This window comes from Lepus europaeus, chromosome 14 (assembly GCF_033115175.1).
Source record: "Lepus europaeus isolate LE1 chromosome 14, mLepTim1.pri, whole genome shotgun sequence".
In the NCBI taxonomy this organism is placed as follows: domain Eukaryota; kingdom Metazoa; phylum Chordata; class Mammalia; order Lagomorpha; family Leporidae; genus Lepus; species Lepus europaeus.
The window spans coordinates 72406983-72430353 of record NC_084840.1 but is presented as its reverse complement, the minus strand read 5'-3'; the positions used below and the strand labels follow the sequence as shown (position 1 = coordinate 72430353).

Here is a 23371-nt window from a genome sequence, read left to right as displayed (position 1 = left end):
TTGTCCCAGGCACCCAAAGCAAGCTAGTTTTTTAAATCATGAAGAGATCCATCTAGAGAATCTTATGTATGTTTGCATGGGGTTATTGAGATACTGAATGTGAACTACCTAGGAAGACACTCAGAAAATTCTTTTTTAGAAAAGATTCATTTATTGAATTGAAAGCCAGAGTTAGATCTTGCATCCACTGGTTTACTCCCCAGATGGCTTCAATGGCCAAGGCTAGGCCAAGCTGAAGCCAAGTGCCAGAAGATACCTGGAAGAAGTCCCACATGGGCACCAGGGTCATCTGCTGCTTTCCATGGCTCATCAGCAGGGAGCTGGGTTGAATGTGGAGCAGCCAGGTATCAAACTGATACCCCTAAGGGATGCTGGCATCATAGACCGCAGCTTAACTCCACTACACCATGATCCCAGCTTCTCAAAAAAAAAAAAAAAAAAGTTCTTATCAAATGTTTGTTTCCAGGCCTGGCCCTGTGGCATGGTTGGTGGAGCCTCCATCTGCAATGCTAGCATCCCTTGTGGGCACTGGTTTGAGTCCTGACTGCTCCACTTCCAATCCAGCTCTCTGCTGTGGCCAGGGAAGACAGTGGAGGATGCCTCAAGTCTTCGGGCCCCTGCATCAATGTGGGAGACCTGGAAGAGGCTCCTGGCTCCTGGTTTCAGGTCAGCTCAGTTCTGGCTGTTGTGGCCATCTGGGGAGTGGACCAGCAGATTAAGGACCTCTCTCTCTCTCTCTCTCTCTCTCTCTCTCTGTCTCTGCTTCTCTGTAACTCTGCCTTTCAAATAAATAAATCTTTTAAAAAGTGCTTGTTTCCTCTGTCTCTCCATAGGAATAATTTGCCTTTCTTCTGATTAGGAATAAGGATACTTTGACTATATCCTGAAATGTGGAAGGTGTTTCTAGATGACCATATTTACCTGGAGGTATAGGAAAAGTCCCAGATGACTCAGTGGTGGAAGGAGCAGCTTGTTTTATGCTTCATCTGACCTGCGTTCACTTCTCTCATACATGATAGGTTCATGTATAGGGCATTCAAATTGAATTGCTGTTAGTATATTGCTGTTTTCCCCAAAAGAGTCATACATAGGCTGTTGAACCTTCACATACACATATGCATGTCCTTTTAAGTGACTGTATGGTTGTCTCCAGAGACCAACACCTATGTTACAAAAAAGAGTAATAATTTGTCTAAAATTGTGGAGGTTTTAAATGTATTGAAAGGAAAAATAAATACTAATTAGAGCAACTTCAAACGCTCATGATGATATTTTGCTAATACTTAACCAAATTTAACTTCCTGCCTTGACCCAGTATTCATACATGAAAATTGTCTGAAGGTATGTCTGGGCTTGATGTTCCTGTGATAGGAAAGGGTCAGTTCTGTATGTTGTGCCTCCAGGTGTGGCTACTGCTTTCCTCCTCCCCTCTCCTCCTGAAAAAAGATGAAAAAAATGTATGGAGCTGCCAGTCTTAGTGTTTTATTTTTTGAAATTTATAACATGATTTCACACCATAAAATTATTTGATGTTGTATGTCCATAGAATGAAATATACTTGTTATTTCCAGAAAGCTGGTCAGTATGGAAGGGCTCGTGTGCACGTACACACAGTGTCCTGTAATCCTACTCCCCAGACACAGTTGATTTTGTACTTATTTTTCTTTGTATAGCTATTCATTTTTATTTTTTTAAGTGCATCATACTGTACATTGTTTCATAGCCTGTGCTCCATGCATTGTATGCATTTTCTCATGTTAACTATTTTGCATTTCAGAGAGCAACATTTCATGATATACCTTAACTTTTAAAATCATTTTCCTCATGTTCAACAATTTGATTGCTTATTGTAACATAATCTGAAACACTGATATACAATCAACATCTCAAATACAATCACATCTGCTCAAAATAGAAAAAGAATCTGCCTTCTTCCCACAGTACCTTCACTTTCAGAAATATCCTATAAAAATATTCTACTCCCATATTTGAATTGAGGTCATCTATGTTGTTTGAGGTAAGAAAGAAAAGTTTTCTATGCAATATCATATTTAAGAATTTAGAAAACAGAGTCATTTTGTAGGCCAATATGGAAATAATGTCTGCCTCATTGATTGAGGTCATTATCCCATAATGAAATGAGTCTGGATTATCTGCAATGACAGGGACATCTCTGAATTTTGTGTGACTGGACGTGTCATGTTGACCTTATATTCTGCACAGTAAGTATTACAGAGCACCAAGTAGATACCCAACAAGTATATTCTAAATTCTACCGAACTTAAGTTATTTCTCTATTATCATTGTGATTTTTGAAGTAGTGGCACACTTTAAGGTAGTAACAGTTGATGTTGGAAGCATCTCTTTTTAGAACTAATTACACCATCTCAAGAGTGGGAAAAAATATCTTTTACTATTGCTGAGACAATACTGGGATGGAAGAGACTCTCATGATGGGCTATGCTTACCTCATGCAGAGTCAAAAAATTTAAATTGCAGTATCCCAGAAAATAAGAATATACTATAAATATTAGTTTGCAAGGGCTGCCATAACACAATGATACAGAGTGGGTGGCTTGGACAATATACTTGATTTGAGGCTATTCTAAGGACCTCATTTTACTATTAATTACCTCTTTAAAGTTCTTATTCCAATTACAGTCACATTCTGAGGAACTCAGAGTTAGAAATTAAACATATCAATTTTGTGGGAAATTTTTGTGGTTCTCAAGGAGCTTAGGGACTAGCAAGGAAATAGTCAAATTGCCTCATGAAGGCACAGGTGTAATTTTGACCCGAGGTAAATGCTCTGAAAATAAGCCAGCTCTGAAAATAAGCCATGTTGCCTTCTGAGGGGGGAAGATGACATTTTGGTCACAGTAACAGCACTACCAAATGGTACAAATTGTTTAAGAAACTAAGAGAAGGATAAATTAACAGAAATGAGAAATGTGAGGGAGGTATTGGGGTGAGATTAGAGAGAGGAGAAAACAGACAACATGTGTTCTTATCCTGAAACCACTTAGAAGCCACAAAGCATTTGAAACTAGAGAGGTGGAGTGGTATGGTGGCATATAATTGTCAAAAGTATCACTTATAAACAATTACTCAGACTCACAAATCAGGCTCTTATACTGGAATTTTCATTGGTGCTTCATGCTGTTATTTAGACTATTTCTGAAGTGAATTAAAACCACAAAAATTATAAAATGATGAAGATAACCAAGGTAATGAGGGTATATAAGCTTGTTCAGAAAGACGTGTTTCATTACTCCAGAAAAATAGTATTTTGAATAAAAACATAATGATGAAATCAGATATTAATGCAGTCAAAATATTCACATCCCCCACCCTTCAGATATATTCAGTTTTAAGGCATTTTCATGGCAATTAGTCAAATAACATTCCTGTTTACAACCGTAATATAGTGGTACGGGTCACTGGAACCAGCAGGTCAATATTAAAATTAACATACCACAGTCTATAAGAAGTGTTGGAATTTATTTAAACTTGGACAAATAAATATTTCAATTAATAATGGGCTGGCTATCTCCTGTTGATACAAGCATAGGCACACATTTATTGCTTGTGTTGATTCTTTCAACAACTTATTTGCCTGGGTGTCCATATTCTGGGTTATATGTCTGGTCCTCTAAGTAAGTAATGGAAGAACTTGTCAACACATAGATTTCACTCAGAAGCAAGGTGTTCAGCTGGAAGTAATCCATGAGATTATTGCTGGGAATGGAATAAAGCGAATTCATAATAAAATGAAAGCAAATTCATAATAAAATAAAAGCAAATTCAGAAACCATTGAATAACTGGTGATTAGTATTCATAACAAACATTAAATATGAGTAGTTCAGCCTCACAAAAAATTGTTTATTCTTTAGGGTGTGTTCAGTTCTGTCTATCAACCTAGAAATGAGAACAAAACTTGAAATATTTCCCTTAGCATTTGACTGAGATTACAGTTTTAAAGATAGATGGATAAGAGCACCAAGCCCCAGCAATTCTACTTCTGATCCACTCCCTGCTAATGTTCCTGAAAAAAACAGCAGAAGGTGCCACCCATGTGGGAGACCCAAATGGATTTCCTGACTCCTGGCTTCAGTCTGGCTCAATCTCAGCCATTGATGCCATTTGAGGAGTGATTCAGGGGATGGAAGAACCCTCTCCCTCCCTCTTTCTGTTTTATCTACACCTTACAAGAAAGTAAATAAATCTTTTAAAAAATAGATGGATAAATATGATTATAGGAATTGCATATGTAGATATAAAGTTATAATTAATACTTTCAAATACCTATCTATGTTGCTTGGTATTTTCACAAATGTTCATGAATTACAGTGAGAGTTACTCTACAAGATGAACTTTATTTGGAAAGACATTAGTTCCAGAATTGTCTTTTTTGTTTCATTCCGCATGTGCAATCTAACATCTTACATCTCAATGTCATCCTATTAATTTTCATGCTTTTATTACAGCCTTTCAAGCATCTATTTTAGATATCCAGTGGATACTGTATTGCCTTTTTCTTTCCCTGATATATCAAGACTTTTTTCTCCACAGTTCAATGTAATCATAGATGCACAACAAAACTGTGGTCTCTCTCTTTTTTTTCCCCCTCTCTTTTTCATTGCAACTGTTGCAAATATTCAAAATCACAACTCATGCTATTAATTTCAGCTGATATTTTCAACTCTCGTAACCCAGGACTACATCCGACAGCTGTAAAGGCTTTCAGCCATAATAAATCTCTGCCTGACTTCCCAAAGCAAACAGTGTTGAGGAGAGTGATCCCTCCAATAACATTTTGTCAGCTCAAATCACCACCACAACATAAGTGATTCAGACAGTCTGAACCGACTCCAGGCTTCTCAACCTCCGGGCCTTACTTCCTATTTTCTTTTTCTTATGACCTGTTCTTAATATTCTGAAGACTGAAAATGCCGTGCTCATTTTCAAGATTGGCTAGATGCCCATGTAGCAACTAGTATTTTCTCTTAGAGGAGATTCTTCTGCCTCTGGCCTGCTTGCACTATACATCTAGAAACAAAGCTCATTCGGGTCTTGTGATTTGGGGGCGGGGGGGTGGCGAGTAGCTTCATTTTAATGCTATGAAATTAAAATTTTAGTAGTAAATCTATCCTTGAAAAGTGAGTGACACTAAGTGATGTTTTCACTTGATGTGCTTAACTTCAGAGACCTTGCTGTGCACACTGCCTGTCCCTGTCAATTTCGTACATCATAAATAATGTGTTGAGTGAATGAATGTGTTTCCTTAGTGTGGATCACCCTGACCAGAGCTAAGTGAAGCCAAAACATGTGATGCTAGCAGAAAAATGTATATATTATCTAAAACCACATTTTCAAGTTGAGAACAAAATAACACTTAAGAAGACAGAATTGTTGAGTTGACAGAGCCATCATCCCATCCTTGCTCTGCTTCTCACCAACAGATTGACTATGGATGCATTGGACTCTGTTTCGTCATCTGAAAACCAGAGGTGTTATGATTTGTCTGAGTAAATAAAACAGAGTATGTTTACTTTTTATTGCTACTAGCAGCGTCTGTGTTTTAAACCAGACTTTGAGATTGATTTGGAGTGAGACGTTACCTTAAAACCACCAAAATCTCGTTATTTACTAAACAACTCAGCCACTGTGAATCTTTACTTTGAACAATTCTGCCTAAAAGTCATCTTTTTCTATCTTCTCAATGATGTGGTATCTCAGAAAAGTATAACTTGGAGCTATTCATTGTTTTATTTGGCTATGGATTTCTTTGAGCATTAGATGAATATTATTTCTACAACACTGAAATCATGTCATTTCTTAAACAGTGATATATTATGGGTAGTAATTTATTTAAATATCAGATCAACAAGGGATATATTATTATAATTTATAAATAAATGTTAAAGATAAACAATCTTCTGAGTTACTAGCTATACAATAAATGAAAGGTGGGGCAAAGTTGCATATCTACATCCAATCAATGGATAAGTCTTTTCCTAAAAACAAATTCACTGTTATTCAACATTGATTTTGAAAAAGAACTGAAGAATCATTTTTTTAAAGATTTTTTTTTTATTTATTTGAAAGTCAGAGTTACACAGAGAGAGGAGAGGCAGAGAGAGAGAAAGGTATTCCATCCAATGGTTCACTCCCCAGTTGGCCACAAATGCCAGAGCTGCGTCCATCTAAAGTCAGGAGCCGTCCATCTAAAGTCAGGAGCCAGGAGCTTCTTCTGGTTCTCCCATGTGGGTAGAGGGGCTCAAAGACTTGGGCCATTTTCTACTGCTTTCTCAGGTCATAGCAGAGAGCTGGATCACAAGTGGAGCAGCCAGGACATGAACCAGCGCCCATATGGGATGCTGGCACTGCAGGCAGCGGCCTTACTTACTACGCCACAATGCCGGCCCCTGAAGAATCATTTAAGTATCTAGTCAGGCCACATTTTCTAGCTAAATGCCTGGACTCAAATTTGCAATTCTGCCACTTACTAGTTTTAGTAAAAGCAAGGTATTTTATTCTTCTGGGCCTTAATTATTACAACTATAAATTAAGGCTAAAAAAAATCTACCTCATAAGATTTTTATGAAACTTTAAGAATTAATACATGGGTCAGAACAATATGTGGTACATAAAAACTGTTCCCCAAATAGCATTTTTAGTGTTATTATTAGCATTATTTTTAGCAAGAAATGATAAAAATGTAATGAATTTGTGTAAGGTCAGACAATTAATTCATAATAGGGACTGAATGGTACTCAGAAATTTAGAGCCATATAGCATTCATTATTCAGTAACACATTTATCACCTACCATGAGCACCTTAATGGGGATTCCAAAAATAATATGAATAAAATAGGTTTCATTGAAAAGATTTGATGAAGTTGAGGTGTCCAAAACCATATGTTGGTGCTCATTCTGAATTCTTTGGAGAACAGAAATTGTTGTTTTTCAAACAAACAAACAGTTTACATGGAGAATAATTTTGAAAATCTAGAGCCCAATATTATTTTAGATTGTACAATGTCATTTCAGGAAAAATATAACTACAGGAACAAGTGATATCATATGTAGAAGCTGTTGCCTGGAACTCACTGAGGATACTGAGAGCATCTAGCAATGAGCTGACCCCAGGGTCAGAGAAAATTCTGGAAAAGATGGCCTCAGAGCAAAAAAGGCTAGGGCTGGCCAAAACATCCACTTCCTTCTGAATTTTAAGCCTTATGGTATCAGAAGTACAGTTGGTTTTACATCCTCAAAAACATGAACAAGCTTGGTCCTATGAAAAAAAAAATGGTGTGCATGTAATTCTGGAAACAGAAAAATTTAGATTTGGATGAAATGATTACAAAGCATAAGATCTCCCAAAATTTTATCTTCCTTCCTTTTTCTTTTTTTTTTTTTTGAAGGATTAATGACTGTTTATAGAATTCTAAGTAATGCCTTTTCAAACTCAGGCTATCTAAGTGCAAACTGTGATTAATAACTCTATGACACTAAATGTTTGATGATATATGAAGAAAAGACAGTTGCTACTGTTGGTATATATGGGATTGGAGTGTAACAGAGAGAACACTGAAAAGAAATGAAAACATATGTTGTTACTCCGTTGAGCTCTAACTTATGAAATTATACTCTGTGTAAAGCATTTAATTTGAAAAACAACCATTTCTGTTTCTCAGGTAGTTGAAAGTGAGCATCAATAAATGATTTTGGACACCTCAATGTTATTGAATCTTAAAAAAAAAAACATACCACAGAGAGAAATTAACACTTGGCATTGATTACTAGGAAAGCAGTGTAATACCCAAGATAGCAGTTTAACTGATACAGCAATCTGAATTTTGATCTTTCAGTATCTACAATAGTATCCTTTTAACATAGGATCCTATTTTCATGGACATGCAGCCCATCAGACAAGGCAGGAATTCTGTTACAGATATCTCACTTGGTTTTTCATGTAGTTTTGATAATGGTGTTAGAGTTTTACCCACATTCCAATTTTATACCCACATAAAGTGACTAGGTAATTGAATCTGGTTCTTTTCAGTGTATTCTCTGTGTGCCAGTGAACACTACTTGTTAAATGTTTCCTTTCTCTCCAAAAATCATATGCCACTTTACAGAATGGAATTATGGGCTATGGTGATTAAAAACAGTTATTAAATTTATACCATGTTAAAAAGTGGACCTGCCAAGTATGAGTATGCAGGGATAAAAATATCCACTCCAAGTAACACCCTGCTGCAGTTCCCTTGACCTTCTGCCCCTGCATTCGACAAGCTGTGCACAAACACATCCCGAGAGCTCTGTGCGTGGTCTTCCCATCATCTAACCTATGCACATGGCTTGCTCTCTGAGAGCCTCTCTTCTTTCTTCCTTTGCATGCTGTTTCTGAGGGAAGACATCCCTGACATCCTCTCTAACAGGACAACCAGAAGGACCTACTCTTTCTCTCTTCGTTTCTTTTACTCAAAGCCTTCACAATTTAACTACCAGATGTATTATTTGTGCTTTGGCTTTTAATTGTGTGTGTATTTCACTGGAATGTAAACCCTATGCCGACAGTTTTTGTTAGCTTGATACTTTGCACAGTACGGGAAACATAGCAAGGACACTATAAATGATAGTGGAACAAATAAATGAACACTTTAGCAATCTTTCCTAATATCTCTGTGTGTGTGTGTGTGTCTTTATGTTTCTCACTCTCTTTCACACATACACAATTATATATATACTTATATATGTATATATTAGAGATTCTATTTTTATACGTAGGCACAGATGATGTGAGTCACTATTTGCTTTATAATATACCTTAATCTAGTCAGATTTCCATTATTTAACATTGCAAAAATTTATTTTCTTTAGTAACTATTTCTTACACAGGAGTAAGAAATCTCAAATTAACATTTAGCTTATTTTATTCATTGGAAAAAGTTAATCTTGAACATGTCCCTTGAGCCTCCTCTATGCTAACCTTTTCCACAACTTTTGCACCCTGGTCAACAGAAACATATCAGCCCAGTAATATTGAAGCAAAATAGGACAATAAAGAAAAAAAGAATGACTGCTGATTTGTGCTTATCAGTCCTATGCTGGAGTATAGGGTAAATCAAAAAGTTTGTGGAAAAAAGGAACTAAAAAAAAAAAAAAAACTTCGTTTTGGTGTGAAAAACTTGAAATCTGTTTGTAAAAGTGAAATCATTTTTAAATAAATATTTCAGACATAAAATTGTGCATTTTTGTGGGGTGCTATGTTTTATAGAAATTTTACCTTGTGTAATGTTCAATCAAGATAAAAACAAAGATACACTTTCCAACATTTAACATTCTTTCACAATGAAAACTTCCCCAAATCCTATCTTTTCGGGTTTTTATAGAGAAAAATACAATAAATTAACATTTATGCGTCTTTACCCAACTGCACAATAGGGTAGGGCCCCAGAGCTTCTTACTCTTATCTAGCTATAACCAAATATCCATTGAGAAAGTCTTTCCCAGTTGCTTCTTCCCCTCCTACCACCCCAGCATCTGGAAACCACAATTGTACGTTTAACTTCTATGAGACCACTTACTTTTTAAGACTCCACATAGGAATGAGGGCATGTGATAATTGTCTTTCATGTTTGGCTTATTTTGCTTAACATAACGGCCTCCAGTTCCATCCATGCTGGTGTACAGGACAGGATTTCATGCGTGAATGGCTACGTAATATTCCACTGTGTACATGTACTGCATTTTCTTTACCCATTCACCAGGCGAAGGACACTCAGGTTGTTTGTGTTTTCTGAATATTGTGAGTAGTGCTGCAGTAAATTTGGGATCGTAGATGTCTCTTTCATAAACTGATTACAGTTCCCTTGGAAATGCACCCAGGAGGGATATTGCTGGATCACATGGTAGTTCTATTTTTAGGTTTTCAAAGAAATGTCATACTGTTTTCCACAAAGGCAGTATGATTAAAAGATAAGTTTATTTTGTTGTAAAATTTTCATGAATCTGTGTGAATTTTTTATAATACATATTGTCCATAAACTTTAAAAAAAATTTATTTCAGGGCTTGTGGGTTAAAGCGCTGATCTCCAGTGCCGGCATCCCATATGGCCGCCAGTTCAAGTCCCAGCAGCTCTACTTCCAATCCCAGCTCTCTACTATGGCCTGGGAAAATATTAGAAGATAGCCCAGGTGCTTGGGCCCCTGCACACATGTGGGAGACTCGGAGGAAGCTCCTAGCTCCTGTCTTCAGATAGACATAGCTCAGCCCACTGCAACCGTTTTGGGAATGAAGCAGCAGATGGAAGACTTATTTCATTTATTTGAAAGGTTGTGACAAAGAGGGAAAAGGAGAGGGAGGGAGAGGGAAAGGGAGGGGTAAGGGAAGAGTGGGACAAGAGAAAGATATTGATCTTTTATCATCTGGTTCACTCCTCAGATGGCTTCAGTAGACAGGACTGGTACAAGCTAAAGCCAGGAGCCAGGAACCCCATCCAGGTCTCCCTCTTGCATGGCAGGGGCTCAAGTAGTTGGATCATCTTCCACTGCTTCCCCAGGCACATTAGCAAGGAGGTGAACTGGAAGCAGAGCAACCTGGACTTGAACTGGTGCTGCAATAGGGGATGCAAGCATCACACATGGCTTAATCCTCGTGTTACAACACTGGCCCTTCCAGGAACCTTTTAAAGTACCTTTGTGTGTGTGTAACAAGCTAAATTTTATTTATTTATTTTGAGAGAGAGAGGAAGAGAATCTTCCATCTGCTGACTCACTCTCCAAATGCCCAAAGCAGCCAAGGCTAGGCCAATCAGAAGCCAGAAGGCAGGAAGTGGGAATTCAGTGCAAGACTCTCACATGGGTAGCAAGAACACTATCAATCATTTGAGCCATCACCTGATACCTCCCAAGATCTGAATTAGCATGAGCTGGGATCGGAGAGAGCCTGGGCACCACATCCCTCTTCCCCAACTCTTGCCCCAGCTAGCTCTTTCTTTCTTTTCTTTCTTCCTTCCTTCCTTCCTTCCTTCCTTCCTTCCTTCCTTCCTTCCTTCCTTCCTTCCTTTCTTCCTTCCTTCCTTCCTTTCTTTCTTTCTTTCTTTCTTTCTCTCTCTCTCTCTTTCTCTCTTTCTCTCTTTCTCTCTTTCTCTCTCTCTTCCTCTCTCTCTCTCTCTCTTTCTTTCTTTCTTTTCGACAGGCAGAGTTAGACAGTGAGAGAGAGAGACAAAAAGGTCTTCCTTTCGTTGGTTCACCCCGTAATGGCTGCTATGGCCATCTGCGCCGATCCGAAGCCAGGAGCCAGGTACTTCCTTCTGGTCTCCCATGCAGGTACAGGGCCCCAGCACTTTGGGCCATCCTCCACTGCCTTCCCGGGACACAGCAGAGAGCTGGACTGGAAGAGGAGCAACCAGGACAGAATCCAGTGCCCCAACCAGAACTAGAACCCGGGATGCCGGTGCTGCAGGAGGATTAGCCAAGTGAGCCGCGGCACCGGCCCAACTAGTTTTTTATTACCATTCTACTGCCATTGATGTTCCAACATCAAATGGATCCCATGGTCAAGCATAAGCTGAGATCCCCTTATAAAGGTCTTGTTGGTAGCTTAAAGGAGACACAGTGTTTTCTGTTTTAAACAAATGTTTGAAATATGCTTAAGGGGAAGAAATTTCATGAATTTCATATATACAATATTAAGAACATAATGATATAGGGTTGGCATTGTGGTGCTTCGGGTTAACACCCTGGCCTGAAAAACCAGCCTGAAGCAGCCGGTTCGAAACCTGGCTGCTCCACCTCTGGTCCAGATCTCTGCTATGGCTTGGGAAAGCAGTGGCAGATGACCCAAGTGCTTGGACCCCTGCATCCCTGTGGGAGACCCAGAATAAGCTCCTGCCTCCTGGCTTCGGATCAGCACAGCTCTGGCTGTTGTAGCCAACTGGAGAGTGAATCATCGGATGGAAGACCTCTCTGTCTCTCTCTCTGCCTTTCCTCTCTCTGTGTTACTCTTTCAAATAAATAAATCTTTTTTTTTTTAAAAAAAGAGAACATAATGATATTTCCCATCCTATCCTCCCACCCTCTCTCCTTTTTCCTTTCTTATTTTTCCTTTACTTTTTACAATGACATGTTTTCAATTTCCTTTGCAAGCTTAACCCTCCACTAAATAAATAATTCCACAAGTAGTAAGTAGAAGAACCAATGTTGCTCAGGAGTACAGACAGGAGCAGTAAACAATGATCAAGTCTCAAAATGTAAATTTCACTCATATACTTTATATATGTATATATGTGCGTATATATAAATACTCTGGTGTCTGCAATGCCTTGAGGATGTTAGCTTGACTAGTGGATGCATTACTTTGCTCAGGGCAAGAGAAAGAATGTGAGAATGATGGTAGAAGCAAGAGTAAGAGAAAAAGAGTCTTAGATGCTTTCGACAAAAAGATAAATTTAGTATATAGGCAGGTTATCAAGAAACATTGTAACAATTCAGCCACATATTTTCGGTAATTATTTTTAAAAATAAAATTTTTTTATCCGAAAGGAAGAGTTATAGAGAGGCAGGGGCAGAGAGAGAGAGAAAAAGTCTTCCATCCGCTGGTTCACACCCTGAACAGATGCAATGGCCAGAGCTGGGCAGATCCGAAGCTAGGAGCCAGGAACTTCTCTCGGGTCTCCCATGGGGGTCCAGGGGGCCCAAGAAATTGGACCATCTTTTATTGCTTTCCCAGGCCAGAGCAGAGAGCTGGATCGGAAGTGGAGCAGCCGAGTCTTGACTGGCGTCCATATAGGATGCTGACACTGCAGGCAGTGGCTTTATCTACTATGCGACAGGGCCAGCCCATTCAGTAAATATTTAAAGTTTTTGTTAAAATATTTCTGAAAATACCACCTATTCTTTCACTTCTTCACTTCAGAACTTGTTTGTTCTTTTTTTCCTACAACTGATGTTTGTTTTACAACAGATCTGCCTTGGAAGTTGTGTTCAGATTGCAACGAGAGAGTGCTCTGCTTCATCTTTCTCTTTGCAGGTTCACAAGATGGAGTCTAGCTGAGACGTCAGAGATCAGACCCTTGTATGTTCCACTTTTCAACAGGTTTCTGAGCAAACAGAGTGAAAGTCAAGTCCCCAGCCACAGTTGAGGCTTCAAGTAAAGATGATTTAAAAATGCAACTTATGGTCTTATTAAAATATGGGTTTGTTTTTTTTTTTTTTTTGTCTGTCTCTTACAGCAGAATAAAAGAAAGATTTCTGAGGCAGGAAATGAGTGGGACGAAGAAGAGGGAGGGAGGGAGGAAGGGAGAGACAAGACACAGGGCCAACACATACAGCCATGGGGAAAATTGCTCTATTGATTTTAAAATATGTTCATTTATTTCCTTCATTTGAGAGGTGGAGGGACAAAGACAGAAGAGAATTAAACAGAGTTTCGGAGATCTCCCATCCATCGGTTCACTCCCCAAATGCCTATATCAATTGAGGCTGAGCCAGAAACTCAATCTGGGTCTTTCAGGTGGGTGGTAGGGAACTTGAGTCGTTGGTCCAGCACCATGCCCAGAGCATGCACTGTGGGTAGCTGAAGTCTGGGGCGAAGATGAGATTCGACAGTCCAATGTGGGAAGTGAGCTGAACTGGATTTGTAGCCATGGGTTAGAGCCAGGTGTATTTTCCCAAAGATTTCAGTGTGTCACAGAGATGAAAACTTCTGTTATCCTCACTGTATCTTTGTCTTTACTCATTCTGTCTCTGAGGCATACTGTGTGCTCTCTCTGAAATAGTAACTGAGACTTAGGACTTCGGCTTCCAAGGTGATTTTCAAGCTTCCTGGTAGTAGGCAGGGACCTCATCTGTCATTTGTGTGGTTCTCAAAACATTTGTACGGCTTGGGGTATGTAGATAAGTCCTACAATTTTTTAATTGTTGCAATCGTATATGTAAGTCTTATAAAATATATATTTTGACTTTATCTTCATTCCTGTATTTTTATGCTTAAAACACATATTTTGATATGAAATAATTTGTATTATATTAGCTTCTCTAGAACTAGTTTAAGTCTTCATCTGTCAGTTTGTGAAGAAGTTCCCCAGAAATTGACTATTCTAATTCTTATCTAATAATTCCACCTTAAGTAGAAGAAACACCTCATACTCCATTCAATTTTTGCATCTAGTTCAGTCCAATGGAGTTTACTTTAAATACTGTAATATCTGTATCTGATCTCCAACTCCTGGATATTTTTTTCTTAAATTGAAACTTAATCATCCTCTATCTCTTTTTGTTGCTGTATTTACCCATATACCTCTTCCTTTTTGCTTTTTCTCATCCTTTATTCCTGTTTTAGAATTTTCCTTTGTACTTTTTCATCTCTCTCATCCCAAGATCTTTCTTTTGCAAAACACCAAGCACTATCATGTGCCCATGTGGTACAACATGTAGGTTTCCCCCTATTTGAATTAATTTATTATATTCATAATAGCTTTTTCCCAAATAATTTTTATCAGCTTAATTTGAAAAAAAAATATGAATACAACCAACCAACAAACCCCTTAAGGTTTGGAGAAAATACTAACAAAGTAGATTTTTTTAATAGGGAAAGTTTGATACAATCATTGGAAATATAACTTTGAAATATATGCACTAGTGCTTTATCTACTCAGAAAATAAAAAAAATTGCATTCTGAGTATTTAACTATGCAATAAAATTCATAAATGCCTGGTGGGATGGAATTCAAGTAAAAATAATTTTCAACATTAATTTGGAAAGTATTGTACCTCACATGCTTTCTTTCAATGCCTCATTGCCAAACTAAGCCTTCTCTCAATTTTCTTAATATTTCATACTTTATATTTATATAAATTGATATTTATTTTTACTTTTAATTGTGGTCAAGGAAAACATAAGTGCACAACTCAGTAGTGTTAACTGTATTCATATTGCAGTACAACACCTCTCTAAAAGTTTTGCACTATGTAAAACTGACACTCTGTACTCATTGAATAAAAAACTCCTTGATTCCTTTCCCTTGCTTGGGTAACCATCATTCTTTCTTTCTTAAGTTTTACTACTTTAGGTAACACTACAAGGCGGGGGGGGTCTTTAGAAGCTGGCTTATTATACTTGCATGATATTGTCAGTGTTTACATATGTTGCAGCATGTTACTCACAAATATTCCACTGTATTTATATACTTTGTTGACAAAGTCAATTCTTCTATCTATTGATATTTGGATTACTTCATCCCTGATTATAGTGGGTAATGTTGCAATGAATGTGAGTTTTCAAATATCTCTTTGAGATCCTGCTTTCAGTTCTTTAGGGTGTGTATCCAGAAGTAGGATTTCTGGATCATACATTAAGTATACTTTTTTTTTTTGACAGGCAGAGTGGACAGTGAGAGAGAGACAGAGAGAAAGGTCTTCCTTTTTGCCGTTGGTTCACCCTCCAATGGCCGCCGCTGTAGGCGCTGCGGCCGGCGCACCGCGCTGATCCCATGGCAGGAGCCAGGTGCTTCTCCTGGTCTCCCATGGGGTGCAGGGCCCAAGGACTTGGGCCATCAAAATATTTATTTATTTGAAAGGTAGAGTTATGGAAAGTCATGAAGAGATGAAGAGAGAGAGAGAGAGAGAGAGAGAGAGATATCTTGCACTTGCTGGTTCACTCCCCAAATTGCTGCAATGACAAGAGCTGGGCCAGGAACTTTCTTCCTAGGTGCATTAGCATGGAGCTGGATTGAAAGCAGAGCAGCCAGGACTCAATCAACGCCCATGTGGGAGGCTGACATTGTAGATGGAGGCTTAGCCCACTAGGCCACAATGCCAGCCTCATATAATTCTGTTTTTGATTCTTTGAAGATCTCCATACTGTTTTCCACAGCAACTACGACATTTTATTTTCCCACCTATAGTGCCAAAAGTTTTCCAATTTCTGTAGATTCTTGCCAAAACCTATTATTTTCTGTGGACTTTTTGCAGTTATTGTGGCTTTAATTTGCATTTTTCTAATGATTAGTGATACTGAGAATCTTTTCATATATTTGCAAGTTGAAATTGAAATCTTTTGTCCATCTTTTAATACAACTTTTTTGTACTGTTGCTGATTTAAATGTTGTTGAGTTAAATGTTGTTAAATGGACTCATTATCTTAATTTGTTCTTACAACAACCCAAGTAGGCAGGTACTATTACATTCCCATTTCAAAGAAGAGGAAATCGTGGCTTGGAAGGATCAAATTATTTGACTCAAATTGATGACTTCTTATGTATTAGTGCAGGGTTTGAATCCAAGATGTCTTACTCTCATTTCCTTTTTTTAAAAAACTATTACGATGTATACTTCCCCCTTCAAATGTCAAGCATCACACATAATTATTTTTTTCGATCCCTCTTTCTCTTCTCTTCTTTCCCCTCTGCCTCTCTTCTTCCTCTTTATTCTTTTTGAAGATCCACATTTAAATTTTTTTAAACTTTTATTTAGTAAATATATATTTCCAAAGTACAACTTATGGATTACAATGGCTTTCCCCCCTATAACTTCCCTCCCATCCACAACCCTCCCATCTCCTGCTCCCTCTCCCATTCTATTTACATCAAGATTCATTTTCAATTATCTTTATATACAGAAGATCAATTTAGTATATATTAAGTAAAGATTTCAACAGTTTGCACCCACACAGAAACATAAAGTGTAAAATACTGTTTTAGTACTAGTTACAGCATTAATTCACACTGAACAACACATTAAGGACAGAAATCCTACATGAGGAGTAAGTGCACAGTGACTCCTGTTGTTGACTTAACAATTGACACTCTTGTTTAAGGCATCAGTAGTCTCCCTAGGCTCTTGTCATGAGTTGTCAAGTCTATGGAAGCCTTTTGAGTTCGCTGACTCCTATCTTATTTAGACAAGGTCACAGTCAAAGTGGAAGTTCTCTCCTCCCTTCAGAGAAAGGTACCTCCTTCTTTGATGGCCCGTTCTTTCCACTTGGATCTCATTCACAGAGATCTTTCACTTAGTGTTTTTTTTTCTTTTTTTTTTTTTTTTCCAGAGTGTCTTGGCTTTCCATGCCTATACTATGCTCATGGGCTCTTCAGCCAGATCCAAATGCCTTAAGGGCTGATTCTGAGGCCAGAGTTCTGTTTAGGGCATCTGCCATTCTATGAGTCTGCTATGTATCCCACTTCCCTTGTTGGATCATTCTCTCCCTTTTTAATTCTATCAGCTAGTATTAGCAGACACTAGTCTTGTTTATGTGATTCCTTTGACTCTTAGACCTATCATTATGATCAATGTGAGCCTATCATTATGATCACTTTGACTAGTGAGATGGCATTGGTACATGCCACCTCGATGGGATCGTGCCAAGGTACTCCAATTTAATCCAATCCAATTCAATCACATTTAAAATTTTATATGATCTCTAATTTTTAAGTGAGCTGGCAGAATATTATCATCATAAATATAGTATTGATGACAACTAACAGAATATATTTTTTCATTTTTGTTCTATTTCTAGTATTTTAGACACACTTCATAGTCACAATCTGAGTTACATGTTATATGTTTGTTGTATCTGGAATCTCAAACCATTCAAGTTCAGATTCAATTAACAATATCGAGTATGTAAGATTCCAGGTCCTGTGCTGGGCATCCTACAACCAGTGTTTTATTTAAATCTCATGCCAAACAGGAAAGAACTACAAACCAACAATTCATTCTTCTACTCCATAACAGTCTAATGCATATTAACACATTTAAAACATCAAAGACAAGCTTTGGCTGTTTTCAAATCCCCAACAATGCATCCCTTCTGTACATGTAGAAGTTCTAATACCCACGATGATGTTGTTTTGAAAGTTGGTGTCAATGCATCATTCCACAGTTAAAATTTATATTGCAGAAGAAGCAAATATTATATCAGTAAAATATTTTAAAATGTGGAATTAAGTAGCACATTGCAAGCAATATTCACAAAGTTTTAGAGCAACTTTTCTTAATACAAATTTTTATCCATCTCAAAATCAACCCACGTAAAGGAAGAAATGCTCTCAGAGGTATGATTGTGGAATATGTTTATTGTCCTCTCATGGGGAAGATGCCTCCTCTGAGAAATACTGACTCACTGGATACACGTTTTACAAACACACAGACACTTGAAGGCCAACATTTCTGTGAGTCCCTCACAAAAAACACGGGTGGAGCTTTGGCATGATGACACAGCAGCTGGAGTAAAGAAGGAGAGCCAGATAGGGAAGACAGCCAGAATGAAAGGACTTGCAGGAGATCGTATCCTCCCTAATGATCCAGTCTTTGGGTGCTCAGAGTATACAAGACAGAGATTTCTAGAGAAATGAATGATCCAACGAGAGAATAAAAAATCTTCAAACTACAAATCAATCAGACAATGAGACTTGTTGCAATGCCTCAGTATGAGAAGTAGCAGTTGTCTCTTCTACAAAAGCTCTGAAAGTGAAAGTGTTTTCCCTTTTAAGTTTTGCAAACTCTGGGCAAGGCGATGACAGCCTCCTGTGGAATGGCCTTGGGTTGATCAGATTTCAGCAGCTCCTTGAGCTGAAGGCAGGGCTCTCATCCCATGCCACCATGGAGGATTCTTTCTGTGTGCCTGTGTGCAAGTTTTACAGTATAACAACTTTCCTCCCTTTACCCTTCCAACTGATACTTCAGGCAACCAGAGAACCTCACCTCCTATAGGGACCTAATTCCAAATTCATCTCAAAGTGCTTTTTTCACAATTGCAAGCCAGCACTGCCCCTGTAAATGCAACTTAATGTCCTCAGTACTAAAGCTTAAAAATCACCCAGCAGGAGTCAGTCTGTAAATGATCACTTCCAACATGTAGATACCACCAGCTTTGAAGCTTTTCTGTTATAACTTAATTTATTCAGAGGAATCTCAAATTTCAGCAACCATATGTGAAAAGGAACACATATTTGGAAGAGCAAACCTTTGAGATCCAGTTTTTCTAAAAAGATTTATTTAATTATTTATTTATTTATAAGACAGAGAGATGGGGGCAGGAGGAGCGAGAGAGAGAGATATTCCATCCACAGTTTGACTCCTCAAATGTCCTCAACAGCTTGGAGTGGGCCAGGCCAAACCCAGAAGCCAGGATCCTCATCTTGGTCTCCCATGTGGGTGGTAAGGATCCAAGTACTTGGACCACCTTTTACTGCTTTCCCAGGTAGTTTAGAAGGAAGCGGGGTCAGAAGGGGAGCAGCCAGGATCTGTTCTGGGATGTTGGCATGACAAACTGCATCTTAACCCACTGCACCATAACACCAGCCCCACTTTTATTTCATGCAATGCACGAATTCTTTTAAGGGGGGTGGGGGGTAAGTCAAGTATGAAAAGAGAGAGGGAGAAAGGAATGTCAAAGGAAATGTGTTTTGCATGTCTGAATTAGATCTTTCAAGGTTCCTCCTAATATTTCCCTGCTTCTAAAATTGTCCACAGTTGCCATCCAGAGTTACCACAATATATTAACTACAGAGATCCCTTCCATCTCAGGGTGAATGACCTAAACAGTTGCAATTATTTAGAACTACCAGCTAAGTCTTCTTTGGAAATTGTAACTCACAGGCAAGCGTCTCTGCAGCACAGCGCAAATCCTCTGAGATGCTCAGTTTCTCCTGCTGAAACCCCATCTTCCACTTCTGCCTTTGGGTCATTTCCAAACAGCAGGGCACCAGACATGCTCTACCTTACCAGGAGCCATACCTAAGTACAAGAGGATGGAGTTTCACCATCGGCTCAAAGTGTTTTTACCTCTGAGACTTTACAGCAAGTCGGGACCTTGCGGTAACAGGATCGTTTGTTGTTTTAGAATTTTAATCAATCCATTGGGTTATCTAGTTATTTAAAACATAAAATAAGCACTACATTAAGATAAATTAACCCATTCATCTGTGCCATGCCAAAGGTAAAAAATAAAAATAAAACATTATCTAACTTCTTACTAATGCCTTGTCTAAAAATTCAGGGTTTCTTATTTAGGGCTGAGGGCAGGAAATACATTTTCTGAAATTATTCCAATTCTGGTTGTGATACTGCTGTCTTTCTGTGAACTTCTACAAACCACTCAATGTTTGCCTTAGATGCCTGAGTTACCAGAGTTATTATCATCTTATGGTTACACATAAGGAGGTGGAAGCCTTCAGTGTTTTGAATCAAAGTCACATTGTCATCATTGCACTCAGCGAGGGTGAGGGAAGTTGAGTAGTCGTCCCCATTTACTGAGTTTATCCCACTGACTGGCCCTGCCCATTCTTCCCAACTGGCTTGTCATGAAGAGCAAATAGCAACAGCGTTAATCCCCAGGATTTGGAAGGCAGATGGGATTTTAAACTCTCTTTATCTTCAGACCTCTGCAAAAAGAGTGGAGAGTCTGCACTGTGGTCAGCAGGACAAGCTATTGTGACTCTCCACAATCAGGGTTTCCATCCAGAACAGAGGGCTCTTCTGGTTTGTTTTCTTCCTTCAGAAGTGAGAACTAGCACCACGCCATGGAAAATGTGAGAAGAAAAGACTGGGAAGTGAGCACTGAACTGAGAAAAAGAAGAACCTGACTTACAGGCAACCATGAAAGCTCTGCTCATAATGTACCTTTGTATCCTGCACCAGCAGGGATTCTGTGAATTCCTGCTCCTGATTTAGGCTGGGTTAGAAAGGGCATGTGATGCCATTGCTGTGCTGATTATGGTACTCTCAAGTCAAAATCTGTATGGTGACTGAAGAAACTAGATGTTTCATAAATAGGAAATGTGCTCATTAATGGTCTCTAGAGTTCTCTTACATTTTGTAGTTTATTGTATAATTGAGGGATGGACTCAACTGCCAAGTAGTTTAACAATGTAAAAAAATCACACTTAACATATCTAAAGAATTTTAGAAACTTCTAAATTGACTAGGAAAGCAACTATAGCCTATGATGTCTTTGAAAATATTTCCTCTTACAATGTAAGATGATTTCATCATATTTTAACTTTTCTGTGACATCTATAGTCACAAATTGTTAAGTGTTATCATACCCCAGGCTTAAGACCTTTTTGCTGTGCCTAAAATCTGTTAAATGTGATATTTCCCTACTTTGGAACTTTTTTGTCACACCAAAGCTAATATCTGTTAAACATCCTTTTACTTGAATATTAAAATATGCAATTTACTACCAGACTATTAACATCACAAAAATCTACCCACTCTAAGTGGTTCTACAAATGATGCTCCCCCTTTTTTTAATGGTTGTAAATTGAAACTCTTCCATTCTTTTGATCTACCTTGCTGAAATCAACTTGTATTCCAGGGAATTGACAAGCTAAAGCTAGTCAAGGTAGGCAACAAAGTGACATGACACAATCTCCTTTTAATTTCTTGCTGTTGTTCTCATTCACTCATTTTTGAGTGCTGGATTAAGATTTTCCTTTTCAAGAATTTGGCCAAATCCTCTGGGAGATAAGAGCACAATGTCTTTGTGTTCATTTAGATTCATGAAAGATACTGGGGCGGAGTTTGGAAGATTATCAAGATTTCTGAATCCTATCACCATGTAAAATGAAAATGAGGAGAGGGTTCTTTGACTCCTTGTCCTAAGGTTCCAAATTGTTTCATCCCGTGCCTCCTTTTGGTTAATCATTAATATCTTCAGGAGCCTTGTAAAGTCTGAGACTTTGTAGCCATACAACAATCTACTTGAAAGAGATAGGACATGGATTTGATAACACTTTTCTTGGTTGATTGAGTTTAAAAGAAGTTTATATTATTCTTACATGTAAAGGCAAGCTGATGTAATCTAATGCAGAAATATATTTGGAGATGCCACAAATGAAAAATATTGAATAGTAATCATGCCAATAAAACATTCTGAATATTGTCTTATTTTTGAAAGAAGTAAGTGAATATTGAACGCAGAAGAGGTTTCTCCTTTGTCCTAAAATATCTAGCTGTTTTTAGGAAATAGATACCAAGTTGAGATATGCTATCAATTCATATAGATTTTTTTTCTGTTGAGGCTTTCTAAGTTTTATAAACTTAAAATTAACTGTACTACAATGTTTCAAACTTCTATAGTAAAATGAAATTTTACATATAAAGTAAAACTTTTCTTCATTTTAATCTGGAGGAAATATAAAGCATATAGAATAGAAAGACTTTGATATTCATGGTTTCCTTCCCTTTTTACTTTATTTCTCTTCCTATAACATCATTTTCTAAGAAGTACCCATGCATAATTAATGGATAAACAGAAGGTATTTTTCCTCAGGTTTCCCTGAGGAAAATGCAGTTTTAAAATCTTGCACTATATACAACATTTAAGTCTACACTGAAGTTATTTAAAACTTAGGAGAAAAACAAACTCAGTAGAACAGCTATACATCCATTTAGGCCAACAAGTGCCAAGTTCAGCCCATTTCTGGCACTGAAAGGCATCAGCCTGAATTCCTGCATATCCATTTTCCTAACCAGTACAGCAGTCATACTCCTAATTAGCTCCTTAACAATTGTCAATGTGGTTCAAAAATTTTCAAAGAAACAAGGATCAACTAGTTCAGAACTATATGGAGTATTCATTTGCTGTACTCTGAGACCTCATCAAAATGTACTGAATCAGTATTTCCAGGGATATGTTCTGGAATCTCCATGTTTCACAGGTTCTCAGGTGATTTGGAACTACTGATCAAACCCATAGCCCATTGTTTGATCTAACACCAGATCAATTGATTATGCTTGTTGAAAATAATATTTCATCACTGCTGTCAAATTTGATTTTCATCAGTCTTTTCCTGTGAATCTCATACCATCTCCTAATTTCCTTAAACTTCCCTTTTCTCAAATGCTTTACCATGCTTCAGGAAGTTTAATCACCTTTTCTTAATTTATTGCATTTTATATTAACTTTATGTCTTCTCCCATGAAATTAAGCTCTGTGATAGCAGGGACTTTGTTTATGTTGTTCATCTGCATATGCACAGTGTATAGTACATAGTAGGTATCTAATCAGTATCTGTGACTGAATTCATGGATGTGAGTGTTAAGACAAGATCTGGCTTTTGGTCCCCTTGTGCTTCTTCTACAACAATAATACATCTCTTCATTTGAGGAAACACCATCAAACTATATCATAGGCCTTTTCTAATAGTTAACGAAGGCTAAAAAGTGATAGCTATCATTTATGATCATTGATATAAATAGGAATAGGGCATACTTGGCTCTTAGGGATTCAGAATCAAAAGTACAGTACTCGTGACCCAGTCCAGGTTCACCTCACCTAACTTCAGCACTTGATTCATGTTTTACTCTATATTATAACCCTGAGTGTTATTTCTGATGGCATTTCTGAGAGCATGA

The 23371-nt window shown here is 37.9% G+C and overlaps 1 pseudogene; it reads left to right on the top strand.

Annotated features, from left to right (window-relative positions):
- LOC133773460 (threonine aspartase 1-like) overlaps positions 1-23371 on the top strand; it is a 55358-nt pseudogene that overhangs the window by 14923 nt on the left and 17064 nt on the right.